This window comes from Callithrix jacchus, chromosome 5 (assembly GCF_049354715.1).
Source record: "Callithrix jacchus isolate 240 chromosome 5, calJac240_pri, whole genome shotgun sequence".
Taxonomy (NCBI): domain Eukaryota; kingdom Metazoa; phylum Chordata; class Mammalia; order Primates; family Cebidae; genus Callithrix; species Callithrix jacchus.
This window is the reverse complement of record NC_133506.1, coordinates 116,117,265-116,132,845: the sequence shown is the minus strand read 5'-3', so window position 1 is coordinate 116,132,845 and position 15,581 is coordinate 116,117,265. Positions and strand designations below refer to the sequence as shown.

Here is a 15,581-nt window from a genome sequence, read left to right as displayed (position 1 = left end):
GATGCCTGTGATCATTGGCGACTTAGAGAAGAGTTCTGTCTGCCATGGCTGCGGCCAGTGGCTGCTTGGAGACCTCCTGCCCAGCACAGTCAAACCAGAGAGAACCTGGGTGGAGGGAGGGCACTTAGCTAAAGAGGTGTCTTTCTGGGAGCTCCATAAAGCCCCTTCTCCAGCTGTACCAGCAGTCGGTTTTGGGGATGTGTGAGATGTTTTGGGGGTCTGGGTGATTGCCTTTGGGGGTGTGGATAGGTTACAGAGGATGATTGATCTTATTTTAGAGGCCACTTGCCACTGCCTCATCTCTTTACTGAAAATCCAGGTCATTGCTCTCTGCCTTAGGAACCAGAGAGAATCATCTGTACACTCTGAAAGGTGCCTGGGACCCAAAGGACAGCAGGCTATATGATATCTAGGGAAGATGCCTCTAGAGAACTCCATGTCCTTTCTTCCACTGTGTCCCAACCCTGCAACAGGGCTCTGCCTCAACCCCAATCTACCTCATTCTGACAAAATCTGTGGGCCTGAGAGAAGGCCTGGGGGTCTCCTGGCCTGCCCTGTTCATTTCTCTCCCTCTTGTGTGGCTCCCCACCCCTGGTGCTCCAGAGCTGCAAACGTGGAAGCGGGGAGTCCCGCCTCCCCCAAACCATCCAAGATTCCATTGCCTCCCCCCGCCCCTCTCCACGCCCTCCCCCAGCTGGTTTTGTGCAACGAAGGCAAAGGGGAAAAAAAGGAACAGAAGGGGAGGGAGCCACGTCGGCCGGCCGTGGGCAGCCAGGATGAGCGGTGCGGGTGGGGCGGCAGCGGGAGACTGCAGGGACTATAATTAAAGGGAAAATATAGAGTTTCCAGAGAGGCAGGGCTGGAGACAGCAATGGAGGGACGGACTTTCATCAATTATCCCGACCATGTGGCAGCAACTTGTGGCCCAGGGTCTGCCCCCGCCTAGTGCCAGCGACTGCAGGGCAGGACTAGGGGGCTGAGGTGCTGAGATGGCATTTCCTGAAGCCACCAAAGTCTTTACTGTGGGTCAGTTCCAAGATACCCCCTCCCTAATAGGGGACAAGAGTCCTGTTTTTGGAGGGAATAGACATTTAGAGTGGTGGTCTAGGGCAGGGTGTCACTGGGCTTGGTCGTGTGATGGTTGGTGACCTGTCCACCTCCTTGCGTCTTGGGTTTCATAGCAAGAAGGGCTCCTGCCTGCAGCGCCCCCTCCCCACATGTTCCCCATCCAGGCTTTCCCAGGCATGTCTTAAAGAAGAGCTGAAACCTCCAAGGTGTGAATTGGGAGTTGCTACATCATGGGCCTGGGGTTCTGAAGGATATTTGGGGACACTTGGTATTTGGGTTTTGTGTGCCTGGTCTGTGACAGCCACCACCCCAATGTCTTGTTCCAGGCCTTCCTCCCAGGAGCCGAGGCAGACGGTTTCCAAGCATCCTTTACACGTGGCATGGAGCTGAGGCTCAAGGCCTCCTCTGCCACTCTTTGACTTAAAACGTTTGGCAGGCGCCCAGGCTGAAGATGTGTCTTTAATTTCTGCAGCATGACAGTGAGAGGAAGAATGTGCTTGGGGTCTCCTCCCAGCCTGGCTGGGCCTTCCTGGCCAGGACTGAGGGCTGCAGACTGGGGGGATGGGGGGTGGGAGGAGGAGGGAGCTTGTGCCTGAGAGAGGAGGAGACGCCACCTCATCTTTAGGAAACGCTGAAGCTCTGGCTTCTCGTGGAATGCAAGACTTTGTCCGGCATTTAAAGTGGGGGGAGCAAAAGCCAAAATCTCCTCCCCACACCCCCAAGAAATGGTAAAGTCATTAGCAGTTAGGGAAAAAAAATTCCTTAAGAAGAAAAACAGAAAGAGGAAAGTGCTGAGCTCTGAATTCTCTCCTCCAAATTTCCCCAAGTGCCCCCCCCAACACCACAGAAGGAGGGAAAAGGCCCCTGCTCTCAGAGCTCCTCAGGCGCCCCATCTGGACTCAAGGTGTGGGACAAAGGAGGGAACACACCTGGAAGAGGTAGCCCAGGTGCGGTGCACCTGGTGGGGCGCATCCCCTGCCATGCACATCTGGGTTCTGCTTTACAGCTCTATGGCCTCCAGTTGAGGTTCTGTTGCCCCTCCCCCCTACTCCAACTCTCCAGAAGGCTTCTCTGCTCCCACCTCTGGCCCCAGACTGATGACAGGGAGGGGGTCCCTAGGAGAGGGGCTGAGAAGAGAGAAGGGGGTGTCTAAGAGCAGGGCAGGTGGGGGGTGCAGTGGAGACCCCAGGATGAAGCTCTCCATGAGTCTCTATTTTGAGCCCTGCACAGTTCCTGTGGAGTGAGCCTGGAGCAGAGTATGGGGACCACCCCTGAGTGTGTCTGGGACCTTCTTCTCTGCTTGCTTCAGCGCGGCACCGTCGGAGCCTGTTGCTGGGTTCCTCATCTTCCAGCTGCAGCTCTGCCCTTCTATGCCTTAGCCCCAAATCCAAGTCCTCTGGCCTCCTAGGATTTCCCTCTCTCCCCTCCTTCCGCCCTTCTTCCTGTCCAGGGTTAGGGGGGAAGACGATGAAGTAGGTTTGGTCTGTGCTGACTGTTTGAAGCCTGTGAGACATCCAGTTAGAAATATGGAGGAAATCCTTGGGTGCCAGAGTAGGAGTTCAGAGGGGCCCAGGAGGATGGTAACTGAAGCTGGGGCTGTGGACGGTGCGGCCTCAGCGAAAGCATAGTGGGTGGAGGGAGGAGTGTGGAGGGGCTGGCGTTGAGCCTTGGGGACCCTCAGGGCATAAGGGCTTAGGAGGAGACAGGGCAAGAGTGGCCAGAGGAGGGCTGGGGGAGAGGGACTGGGGGGTCATGAGTGCAGAGGAAGGAGATGGTGCTGGAAGGAAGGAGAGTTCCGTGCTGCGGAGAGAACTAGTGTGGTAAGGAGAAGCGTTCCCTGGACTTAGCAGACTGGTGGGGACTGATCCTCCCATGTGAGCTGCTCTGGTGAAGAGACCGGCAAGGAAGCTGACTGGAGTGGGCTGAGGAGTGTGTGGGAGGCCAGAAGCCAGGCCAGAGGGCAGTGCCTGGGAAGAGGAGTCTAGCTGCGGTAGGAGTATAGAGAGGCGTCTCCCCTGCTCTCCGCTCTCCTTCCACACCCCGTCCTTCCTTCCTTTCAGGCCCTGGCATCTCTCCCCTCTCTTTTGAGTGACTTCGCTGCTTTCTCCATTCCCCCTCATCTCCAGAGCTCCCTTTCTGTATCACATTGGCCTCTTTTGCTCTCCTTCCCCTCTTCTTTTCTCCCCAGGTGACCTGAGCCCTCAAATGTCCACAGCGAGGCCCAGCCTCCCCCTCATTCTCCCCTAGAGCAAGCCTTCATTCCAGGCTCTTGAAGATGAGCCTTGCTTTCTAGTCCTGGACAGATCCCGCCCCGTTCTTTGCACCCCTCACCACCCCCAGTCCTAGGAGGAGAACTTGGGAGCTGGAGAGAGAAGGGCCAGGGGCATGGCCCCAGGTGACACCAAGTCTGTCATGCCCCCCTCCCCGGCCCCGCTCCCAGGCCCTCTCCAGGCACCCCACCAGGTCCCAGCCAGGTCCCAGCTGAGTAGAATGCGCTGGATGGGGGATGTTGTTGAGTTTGGGGACCCAGTTCTCACTGTCGCTCTGTGGTAATCAGAAGTGAGGGGCCAGCCCCATCTTTCCCGTGGGAGCTCTGGCCAGGAGCTCTGTCACGTCCCTCCCTGCTCCTGGTGTCTGCAGGCGGTGTAGGTTCTTCTTAAAAGTTGGCTTGGCTGGGCATGATGGCTCACACCTGTAATCTCAGCACTTTGGGAGGCTGAGGCAGGTGGATCACCTGAGGTCAAGAGTTCGAGACTGGCCTGGCCAACGTGGTGAAACCCCAACTCTACTAAAAATACAAAAATTAGCTGGGAGTGGTGGCACACGCCTGTAATCCCAGCTACTTAGGAGGCTGGGACTATCACTTGAACCCAGAAGAATCACTTGAACCTAGGAGATGGAGGTTGCAGTGAGCCAAGATCACGCCATTGCACTCCAGCCTGGGCAAAAAGAGTGAAACTCTGTCTCAAAACGAACAAACAAACAAGCAAAACAAATCAAAAACCTTGGCTTAATGAATTGATTACATTTTTCTTTACATCTTTCTGTTTGGTTTAATTCTGTGCCTGTTTATTTCACTTTCTTTTCTCCATTTTGTTCTTCTTTTCTTTTTTCTATTCATTTACTTTTTCTCTCCCCCTCCCCCAACCTTGCTCCCTTCAAATTTTCCTCTTCATGCATTTTCTTCCTTTTCTTAGTTTTTTTTTTTTTCTCTGCCTCTGGCCCATTGTCCCACCCCTCCACCCACACACTCTTCTTTCTCCCTCCCTCTTTTGCTCTCTTATTCTCTTTGGGCAGGCATCTCCTCTTTCCCAGTCCCCCATGCTCTGGTGCCCATGCTGGGGGGTGGCGCTGTCCCAGGTCTCTTCATGCTGCAGGTGGGTGTGCAGGCTTCCTGAGCTGCTCCAGGGGAGAAAGGGCAGCAGCCATGGAGGGGGCGGGTGGTGCCGGGCTTGTATCACAGCCAGATGTCTGGTTGCCATGTTGTGTTTGGGAGATAAATGCCAAGGTTCCTTTGAATCCTGAATTTAAATAAGAGAAGTGGGGTGCTGAGGAGAAGCCTCTGTTGGGCAGACGTACCTTCTAGATCTTGATCTCCTTCCCTGAGACCCCCTGACAACCCCCACCCCAGGTAAGCCTTGGCCACCAATGTCTCCTGTCTTCCACCTTTGACCCAGCCACCGGTTCTTCCTCCTGGCAAACCTGATATTCTGGAGTTTCAGGGGCGATGTTGGGCAGGGGTGGGGAAGCCCAGTCTGCACACTTGCACCAGCCCTGGCAGAGGGCCCCTTTGGACAGTCTGGCTCAGACACAAAGGATTCTGTATGGATAACATGACCTTGCCTTCTTCCCAAAAGCCGCCTCCTGCTAAGGAGCCACATTCATTTACCGATGAGTTCATTCAACAATACTCACGTGCCAGGCACTTTGCTGGGCACTGGGCATTCAGTGGTAAGCAGTACAGACCCTGTGCCTGCCTGATGGAGCTTATGTCTGGTAAAAACACAGACAGCAATGAAATTACATGAATAAACATGGAGGTGCAACCAGCAAGGTTGCTAAGGAGAAGAATGCAGAGCTTTGAAAGGGCAGACAAGGCAAAGGGTCTGCCTGAGCCCTGGAGCCCTAGGAAGGCTTCCCTGGGTAGGCTGATGGGAGGGGTAGGAGGCAGGCTGGGGAGTGATGGGACCACATATGCAAAGGCAGGAGGGAGCATGGCCAGTGCTGGATGCCCAAGGAATTCAGGGAAGGCCAGGGTGGCTGAGCACCAGAGGCAAAGGCTGGGCAGGCCAGAGAGGCCCCAGCAGGGGTGTAGTCTCCCTTCTTTGAGCTATGGGCCCCAGCAGAGGGCCTGAGGCAGGGGAGGGTCACAATCAGGTATGCATTTGTAGAAGAAGGCCATGGGCACTCCATGGAGTAGGTACCTGCAGGAGGAGGGCTGTGGGCGAAGGTGGAGGAGCAGCTGAGAGGCAGCCACACCTGCCCAGGTGAGGGGCTTGGACCTGGTAGATGGGAATGGAGATGTATAGAAGAGGATGGGCTTGAGAGGCCTTTGGGAGACAAAATTTACAGGTGCTGGGGTTGGACTGGATGTGGGGTGGGGGTGTTGAGGAACAGGGATGACCCCAGGCTTCTGTCTGGACAAAGACCCTACTTGGAGGAAAATATGCTGAATTTGCTGAATTTGCTGACCCTGTAGTTGATCCTATTCCCTGGGTGGTTACTGCAGGTCTTCTGGGGTCATCCCTGTGCTGGGGAGAGCTCTGGGGACAATAGCTTCTACTCTGGGAGAGTAGGGAGCCAGGAAGGGGAATAACACACACACACACACACAAACACATAGACACACACACACAGACACAGACACACACACACAGACACATACACACACATACACAGACACATAGACACACACATACACATAGACACACACATACACAGACACATAGACACACACACACAGACACATAGACACACACACAGAAACATAGACACACACATACACACAGACACATAGACACACACATAGACACACACACAGACATAGACACACACACAGACACATAGACACACACATACACACACAGACACATAGACACACAGATACACACACAGACACATAGACACACGCATACACAGATACATAGACACACACATACACACAGACACAGACACACACAGACACATAGACACACACACAGACACATAGACACACACATACACACACAGACACAGACACACACAGACACATAGACACACACACAGACACATGCACACAGACACATAGACACACACATACACACACAGACACATAGACACACACAGACACACGCAGACACATAGACACACACACATACACACACAGACACACAGACACATAGACACAGACACACACAGACACATAGACACACATACACACACAGACACACACACAGACACATAGACACACACATACACACACAGACACAGACACACGCAGACACATAGACACACACACATACACACACAGACACACACACAGACACATAGACACAGACACACACAGACACATAGACACACAGACACATAGACACACACACAGACACATAGACACACACATATACACACAGACACATAGACATACACACACAGACACACACACAGACACATAGACACACACACACACACACACACACATACACACACAAATGTCCCTTATTTGAGGCAGCACTGGCTGTGTGATTTTGAGTAAATGCTCCAGCTCTGTACTCCCTTTCCCCAGTGTGTGAACTGGGGCAGTGGTGAGACCACCTTGCTGGCCTGTGTCTTGCTCAGTAAATGGAAACCTCCAGACACAAAGGATAATGAGAGTGCCGGTGGGAAATAAGGAAGGCTGCATGGAGGAGGAGGCTTTCCAACCAGGCTTAGGAGGGTGGGTGACAGGGTTCCAATGCAGGGTTTAAATGGGAGGAAAGGGACCACCCAGCCTGAGAAGTTTCACAGATTGAGTGAGAGATGGACAGAGAGAAAGAAAGAGAGACAAGGCCATGGGCAGAGGAAGATAAGGCTGGAGCCAACTGCTAGAGGCCTGGGGTCCTGGGGGTAGGAGTTGTACTCTGGTGACCACAGGGAGTTGGTGACTGCCTTTGAGAGGAGAATGGTTGTGATCTTTTGCTGAGAACTCACCCAGAGGTGAGTTCTTATACCTTGGTGACAGCAGAAGGACTCAAGTTAGAAGCCAGGGCCCTTAGGCCGGATGCAGTGGGAGTTCAAGGTGGGCTGATCATGAGGTGAAGAGATCGAGACCATCTTGACTAACATGGTGAAACCCCATCTCAACTAAAAATACGAAAAATTATCTGGGCATGGTGTCACACACCTGTAGTCCCAGCTACTTAGGAGGCTGAGACAGGAGAATCACTTGAATCTGGGAGGCAGAGGCTGCAGTGAGCCAAGATCATGCCCCTGCACTCCAGCCTGGGTGACTCTGTCCCCCCTCCCCACAAAAAAGAAGGCCAGGGGCCCTTGAGGGTAGGGGAAGATTCAAGGAAAGTGTGAGTGGGTTGGGAGGAACTCGTGGATATGGAGATGAACAGACGGGCTGGGAGCAGGTGAGGAGGTAGACCAGATAACCCCTCCAGAGCTGGGCTTTGACTTCTGCTGGGCCCCAGAGCTTTAGAGTCTCCAGGTGGAAATATCACAGAATAGGAGATGTTCTGCTGGAAGGAAGCTCTGAGTTTATTCTGTCCTCCCCTCCTTGTTACAGATTAGAAAACTGAGGCCCAGAGAAGGAAAGTAGTTGCCAGAGGTCACACAGCTGGGATTGAGGGGTCAGAGGTAAGAACCCTGTGACACTGAAAAGCCCAGGTGGTAGGGGCTGGGGAGCTGGCAGGGCCAGGGAAGCCACTGAGGATGGCGGTGGCAGCGTGACCCGGGGATCCCACAGAATCCCAGCTTGGTCCTGGGAGGACAGCCCAGGAGTGCTGTTCCCCAATCTCAGCTGAGCCATGTGGCCAGAGGGGGAAGGGAGCCTGGTGGGCAGGGAGGAACTGCCACATGGAAAAGCCTTGATGGGAACCATCTGGCCTGGGCGGGCGGAATGTGGGCTGCAAGGAGGGGAGGAGCAGGAGACGGGAAGGAGGCCATGGTGGGCGGTGGATGGCTGGTTTGGGCTGGGAGTGGCCTGACCCGGAGGCCCCTACCTTCCAGACTGCTGCAGCCCAGATGCCTTCGTAGCCATGGCCTGGCCCATCCAACCCGCTGACCTCATTCCCAGCTCCCCTCCTTCGCAGGCTACCCCCTTGCCTGCCACGTAGACTGGAGGCTTAGCTGCATCTTTGATGGAGGGAGGAAGAGCAGGACGCAGAGGCCCAGTGCACACAGCTTGGCTGGGTCAGGCTGGCCTGGGGAGAGCAGCTGTGTTCCTCAAGGCCCAGCCTCGTCCGGCCTCAGTTTGCCTTCCTCAAACCTGAGGCCCAGGAAGTGGAGGGGACAGAGGTCATGGGAGAAGCCTGACAGTGAAGTGTGTTGGAGTGGGTGAGAATCACGTGGGGGCTCTCTGGAGGTCATTGTAGCCATCCCCCTGCCTCCTCAGGGCAGGAGGGTGCTAGGATCAGACCAAGGGACAGGGGCAGGCTGTTCCTCTTGTTTTCAAGCTGTTCACAAGAAGAGGAGTTCCGTGATGGTCTAGGAGGAGGCCCTCTGTAAGCTCTAGCCCTCCTCCCCCTGCTGTGAGGATCACCGTTTGTGGCTAGGATGAAGCGGGCGGCACACTGTCTCCGTCTCTCTGCTGCTCTCAGAGACCTTGGCTTCAATCCTGTCTCGAGGCTCTGCCTCTAACCCCTGCCTCCCCCTCGCCTGGCCTCCCTGCCCCCCAGGTCCTGGGTCTCCAGCTGCCCCAGCTGAACAGGGGGCTGTCCCCGCCGCTCTCAAGGCGTTCCGGGGCTGTGAGTCATCTGGAATGTCTTCTGGCTGCAGCTTCCCTCTCCTGACGTGGACCCTCTTTCTCCTCCTCCCCCACACTCAGGGAGAGGATGCCCCTCCCAGGCAGGGGTCTCTGAAGGAGTGGAGGAAGCCATAGGCAGGCCTGTGATGAGGTCTTATTCCCCCGACTGCCATCGGAAGGGGGCTTCGTTGCACGTCCCTCACCCGGATTCTACCTCCCCATGGCAGATAGAATTCCTTGCCCTTTCTCCCATTTTCCAGATGGGGACACCAAGGAGAGGCGGGGAGGGGAGGGCCTGAACTTGGGTGGGCCCAGGTTTACCCACTCCCTCTTAGGGCTCAGCTCTGTCAGACTGGGAGCCTGCCCAAGTGTCCTTCTGAAGGGCCCTCCCTGAATTCGAGGCTGGATCTGGCAGAAAAGCTGGAGAGAGGCTCTGCTGCCCACTCCAGGGATGACACCTCCCTGCTGTGGTGGGGAGTCCACGTCCGCAGAAAACGGGGAGGCCACATGTCCGGACCCTTCCTGCAGAGCCCCTGTGCCCTGCAAGGCTGCCTCCCACCCTCCTCCCCTTCTCCCTTCTCTCACAGCAGCCCTGGCCTGCCCCTCCCCCTGACCTAAAAAATAGCTGGGGGCAGGTGGACGGAGAAGGGGACACTGAAGGGAAGGCCAAGCTAGGAAAAGCCCCTCTCCGCCCCCTCCCAACATGGCTGGGCCATTTCACTCCCCATCCCTGAACCTCAGTTTCCTCATCTGTTAAATAAGGGGGACGGACAGAAAAAGTCTCCACCCAGGGGTGAGCCTATGTTTCTGCCTCTGCATAATCAGTCAGACAGACTCTCAGGCACTCATCCGCACTCGCTCAAACCCACCTGCTCTCTCTCACACACACATTCATTCATTCATTCACACATTCACTGATGCACACTTACACATCTACGCACACACGTGGTCCTCTGCCTGTTTTGGGTAAAGCAGGTCCCCACAATTTCTGTTTCCCTCTTTCTGACAGCCCACTATTTCTTCTCTCATTCCAATCATACCTCCCCAGCCCCCACCCACCCCCTTTAGATACCCTCTTTACATTTTTCTACTCCTGGCTCTCCTCTTGAGGTCACTGGCAGGGCAGTGAGATTTGAACTTCAGAGTATCAGACCTCTGACCTCGCCGAAGACCGCTTTCACCCTCCCCTGCGGCTCTTTCTGTGTTTTGGGTGGGGGGGGGGTCTGAGGCCGGGGAGGAATAGAGCTGAGAAAGGCTGGTTCTTTCCTACCCTGCTGGGGACCTACAAAAGGGTGCCTCACTCGTCTTTCCTGAACATTGTGAACATTCACTTTCCAAAAAACTGTCCCACTGACATCCGGAGGCCTCTTCTGAAGTGTGATCATTTTAGCAGCTTGCCCTGGCTGTTGCCCCAGGTTGCACCCTTCTAGGAACTTCTGCCTGAGGGAGACTGGTCAGAGCTCAGGAGGACTGTTCCAGGGATGAGATAGCTGGTGGCCAGGAAAGGCGTGGGAATCAGGCCGTGGAGCGCACCCTCCAGACCCGGCCCATCTCCAGAATAACAACAACGATGGAGCCAGGCTCTGCCGTCAGCACTTTCCACCTTTGTACTCCTCCAAAGCCCTCTGAGATGGGTGCTCCAATTGTCTCCAATTTCAGAGGAGGAAAGAAAGGCACAGAGGGGTTAAGGCAGTTGTCTGAAGTCACAAAGCTAGCAAGTGGCTAAGCTGGCATTCAAGCCCAGGCAGCCTGGCTCCAGAGCCCCCAGGCTTATCTGCTACTTCCAGCTGGTCCAAGGGACCCAGGATGGGCCAAGGGATGCCCTTACTTCATCTAAAGAAGTGGCTATTTGCACAAACAGGCTCCCATCTGTGTGCATGCATGGAAAGGGTTGCAGGATGACGTGGCTGGAAACTGACCACAGGCACCACCAGCAGTTGGAAAGATCAGAACACAGCTGCCTCTCTCCCATTTGCTGAGGAACTATTGTGAGCTGACCACACCACACACGGTATCTCATTTAATCCTCACAACAGCTCTGCGACGTCAGCCTTAATACCTCTATTTTGTAGCTGGAGAGTCAGAAGGGCTGAGGCATTTCGCAAGATCCCCTTTCTTGAGCTCTGAAAGAACCCAGGTGTTCCGGCAGCTAGATTGGGCTTCTCTCACTGACCCATACGTCCCCTATTTCTAAGTCTACATGGCTTCTAGACACACACAGCCGCATACAACAGACCACATAGAATGTAGGAAAGAATTACAGCTCTCCGCCAGGCGCGGTGGCTCACATTGTAATCCCTGCACTTTGGGAGGTTGAGGTGGGTGGATCACCTGAGGTCAGGAGTTCAAGACCAGCCTGGCCAACATGATGAAACCCTGTCTCTACTAAAAATACAAAAAAAAAAAAAATTAGCTGGGCGTGCTGGCGGGCTAATCCCAGCTACTCAGGAGGCTGAGGCAGGAGAATCACTTGAAACAGGGAGGCGGAGGTTGCAGTGAGCCGAGATCGTGACACTGCACTCCAGCCAGAGTAACAAGAGCAAAACTCCATTTCAAAAAAAAAAAAAAAAAGTACAGCTCTCAGTAGTGTTTGAAGAGGCATTCTCACTGACAATGCCCCAGGAAGGGCTTATGTCCACTCTGTTGTGAGGGGAAGTTCCTTGTGGGGGCTCCCCGGGCTGGGAAGTGGTGAAGCTGTGAATAGATCCCATGCCTGCCTGGCCTGGCCACACAGCTAGTGCTCCTCCCACCCTACAGTACCACCTGCCACCCTCGCTGTCATCCAGCCCAGAAGCTCCCCCTGCACACGCCGTATCCCCACTGAGCACACATGCATGTCACAGACAGGAAAGTCACTTGCGTAGTACCTGCATGACACAGGCTGAGGGCTGTTTGGTGCCTCCTGTGTGCCAGGCCCTGTGGTAAGATCCATGCAGGCATGAGCTAGATGCCAGGCCGCAACAATGCTATGATGTAGGTGCCTCTAATATTCTTATCCTCATTTCACAGATGAGGAAGCTGAGGCTCAGGGAGGTTAAGTCATTTGCTCAAGGTCACACAGCTAGGAAGTTGCAGAGCTGAGATTTGAATGCAGGCTTTAACCACTGTGCTATGGCCAATTCTCTAATATTGATTCCATGCTACTCATTTGGTCACTCATCAACCATTGCTCACTGCCGGTTGTGCCCCGGGCACGGCTCTTCCCTGGCCCCTCCTCCTGCCCCTGCCTGGTGTGTACCACATGGTAGATGTCCTCCTCCCCCGCAAGCTGGCATATGTGGATGTTGGCTCTGTTTGCCTTTGATCCCTAGTGAAAGAAAATACTGAGGTAATGCCTGAATGGGGGGCATGTAGAGAGGGAGATGCAAATGGGGTGCCAGCTGGGGCCAGGGCAGGAGTCGGGGGAGGAGGGGAGGTTTGGGAGCAGGAATCTCTCTTCGATTCTGCCTGCATTTGAATCATATACTCATATCTATTCTTTTTTTTTTTTTTGAGACGGAGTCTCACTCTGTCGCCCAGGCTGGAGTGCAGTGGCTCTATCTCAGCTCACTGCAAACTCCACCTCCTGGGTTCAAGCAATTCTCCTGTCTCAAAGCCTCCAGAGTAGCTAGGTCTACAGGTGCGTGTCCCTACAGGCTAATTTTCTGTATTTTTAGTGGAGACGGGCTTCACCACGTTGCTCAGGCTCCTGACCTCAGGTGATACACCCACTCAGCCTCCCAAAGTGCTGGGATTGCAGGCGTCAGCCACCGCGCCCGGCCTCATATGTACGCTTTATCACTCCATTTCAGATCTTCTTCCGCATGTGGCTCATGTGTCTCTATTTGTCTGTCTCCTGTCTTTCCCTGTCCCTTCACTGATACCGTTTTTCAGCTGCTGTCAGCCCCGGTGGGGACAACAGATTCAGAGCTTGGTCACCAACACGGACATCCATGTCCGAGCAGGGCTCGTTGCCCGGGGGCCCATCAGCTCCATCCCAGCACCTTTCACACTGGCCTTCTCTTCACAAAAGACCACAGGTCCCTCCTCAAGCCTTCCTCCCAGGCTCTCCTTGTCCCTGAATACTAATGTCTGAAGGTCAGCCCAGCTACCACCAGTGTGCATGTGGGGTGTCCTGCCTGATGGGAGGGACACGGCTTCTTCCTCTAATCCAGAGGGGCTCCTCAACGCTAGGCATTGGGTCTGCGCATTCAGACAGAGAGCTCTCTGAAGTCAGAGAGTGTGTCTCCCAAACAGATCGGGTTCCTTGAGGGTATAACGTAGGTTCCCCATCAGACCGGGGGCAGGCCTGTGTCACTTCCTTCCTCTAGATTCTCCTGCTTTCCTGCTTGGGCTCTGCTGGAAAGTAGAGGAAGTATTTAGCATGATGCCCTCCCCACCATCCATCTCTCAATCCAAACCTGTTCAAACCGGAACTTTAACATGCACCCCCAATCCAGTAAGCCCAACTTCCTTGAGTCCCTCTTCAGTTCTGTCCGCTCTTTCCCAGACGGGTTCTGCTTCCCTGAGGTTGCTAGTGATAGGGAAAGACAGCAATATGAATACCCAGCACTCCACAAAGAATCCTACAGGCAAGGACATTGCCCAATCACCAAGGCCTCATATCCCAATTCCACCTGAGATTCAAGCTTACTTCCTCCTGAAAGACTTTCTGCACCAGGAAGCCTTCCATCTCATCTCTGGATGTATTTGGAGCTCATTTGCCTGATGGTTTTTGAATGCTATATATTTTTTCAAGCTCACAAAAGCACTTTTTATTTGAGGCAAAGAGAAGTCTTGCTGAAAGGGTTACAGTTCCAAGCAGTCAAAACTCAGCTGTTAGTGGCACCATTTTGACCTGGTAGATTTTGCTTCTCTTTGGTCAGAAAAGGGTATTTACGTTGTTCTTTCCCCAGCAGGGCAAAAAGAAGGCATAGCAAACTGGAAGCGACTTCTCCTCTACTGACAGGCCTCTTCAGATCCAACATCAAGCCAGCCACGCCCTCGCTGGCCACTCTGCAGTTTGCTGTCCCACTGCTGAGTGACACAGGCTATACTACATTTGCAAGGAAAAAAATGAGGCAGGAAACACAGGTATAGGTCACTTAGGGATGAGCAGGCATCCACAGCTTCAGAACTCTTCATGGAAAGGGTAATCCTTGTGGGAAGCAGAGCTCACCAAGGCACAGACCCTCCAGTTCCTGCTGTAGCTGAGTAAGGTGGTCATATCCCGGCTGCTCAGTTCAAAGTCAAAGACCTTAAAGTTCTCAGCAATGCATTCTGGTGTCACCGATGTGGGGATCACCACCAAGTTCCTCTGCATGGGGAACCGGATCAGCACCTGGGCTGTAGTTTTACTGTGCTTGTCTGCAATCGCCTTGATCCTGGAATCCTCCAGGAGGGAAGGGTCCTTAGGCTTGGCCCAGGGCCTGTCGGGAGAGCCAAGGGGGCTGTAGGCGGTCACCATGATGCCTTTGGACTGGCAGTACTGGATTAACTTCTCCTGAGTGAGGAACGGGTGGCACTCAATCTTAACTGCGGGCTTCTACTTTAAGCCAGGTTTGTTTAAGATCCTCTCCACCTGGAGATGGTTGAAGTTGGACATGCCAATAGCTTTCACCATCCCTTCATCTACCAGCTCTTCTGTGGCCGCCCACGTGTCCAGAATGTTGGTGTCTCTGGGAACCACGTTGCCTGACTCATCCAATAGGAAAAATTCCTTCCCAGGCTCAAAGCCAGTCGGCCAGTGAATAAGGTAGAGGTCCAGGTAGTCCAGCTTCAGGTCACGGAGCGTCCTCAGGCAGGCTCGTTTCACCAGGCCCTTCTCACGGTGTGTGCACCACAGCTTGCTGACGAAGAAGAGTGCCTCATGCCTCGCCACCTGCTCCCTGAGCTTCTCCTGAATGGCCACACGCACATCATTCTCATTCTGGTACACGTGGGCACAGTCGACGTGGTGGTACCCAACATTGATGGCCACCTTCACAGCCTCAGTTTCCTGCCTGGAGGGGACTTCCAGATGCCCAGCCTGAGGATGGCATCTTGGTGCTGTTGTTGAGCACGAGGTGGCTGGCCATGGCTGCTGCGCTCCCCAGACCCCCACCCGGAAACAACTTGAATGCTATTTTTTTAAATAAACTTTTACAATTTGGGTTTAATAATTTTAGATTTACAGTAAAGTTGCACAGAAAGTACAGAAAATTCCCATATATACCTTATCCAGTTCCCTTAATGTTAACATCCTACATCATCACGGAACATTTGCCAAAAGGAAGACGTCAACATTTGTACTACGTTACTGTGAGCTAAACTCCAGACTTTATTCGGATTTCAGGAATTTTTCTCCTGAGGTCCCTTTTCTGTTCCAGGATTCCATGCAGGATATCACATTGCATTTGGTGTTTGCGTCTCCTTGGTCACCTCTGGTTCTTGAGAATTTCTTAGTCTCTCCTTGTTTTTCATGACTGACAGTTTCAAGGAGTACTGGTCAGGTATTTCCCCCCTCCTTTTTTTTTTTTTTTGAGACAGAGTCTCACTCTGTTGCCCAGGCTGGAGTGCAGTGGCGAAACCTCACCTCACTACAACCTCTGCTTCCCAGGTTCAAGCGATT

General features: G+C 53.8%; 1 pseudogene; it reads right to left on the bottom strand.

The window, feature by feature from the left end:
• Positions 1-14,102: 14,102 nt before the first annotated feature.
• Positions 14,103-15,048, bottom strand: LOC100413311 (aldo-keto reductase family 1 member B1 pseudogene; annotated as a pseudogene).
• Between the last annotated feature and the right edge of the window lie 533 nt (positions 15,049-15,581).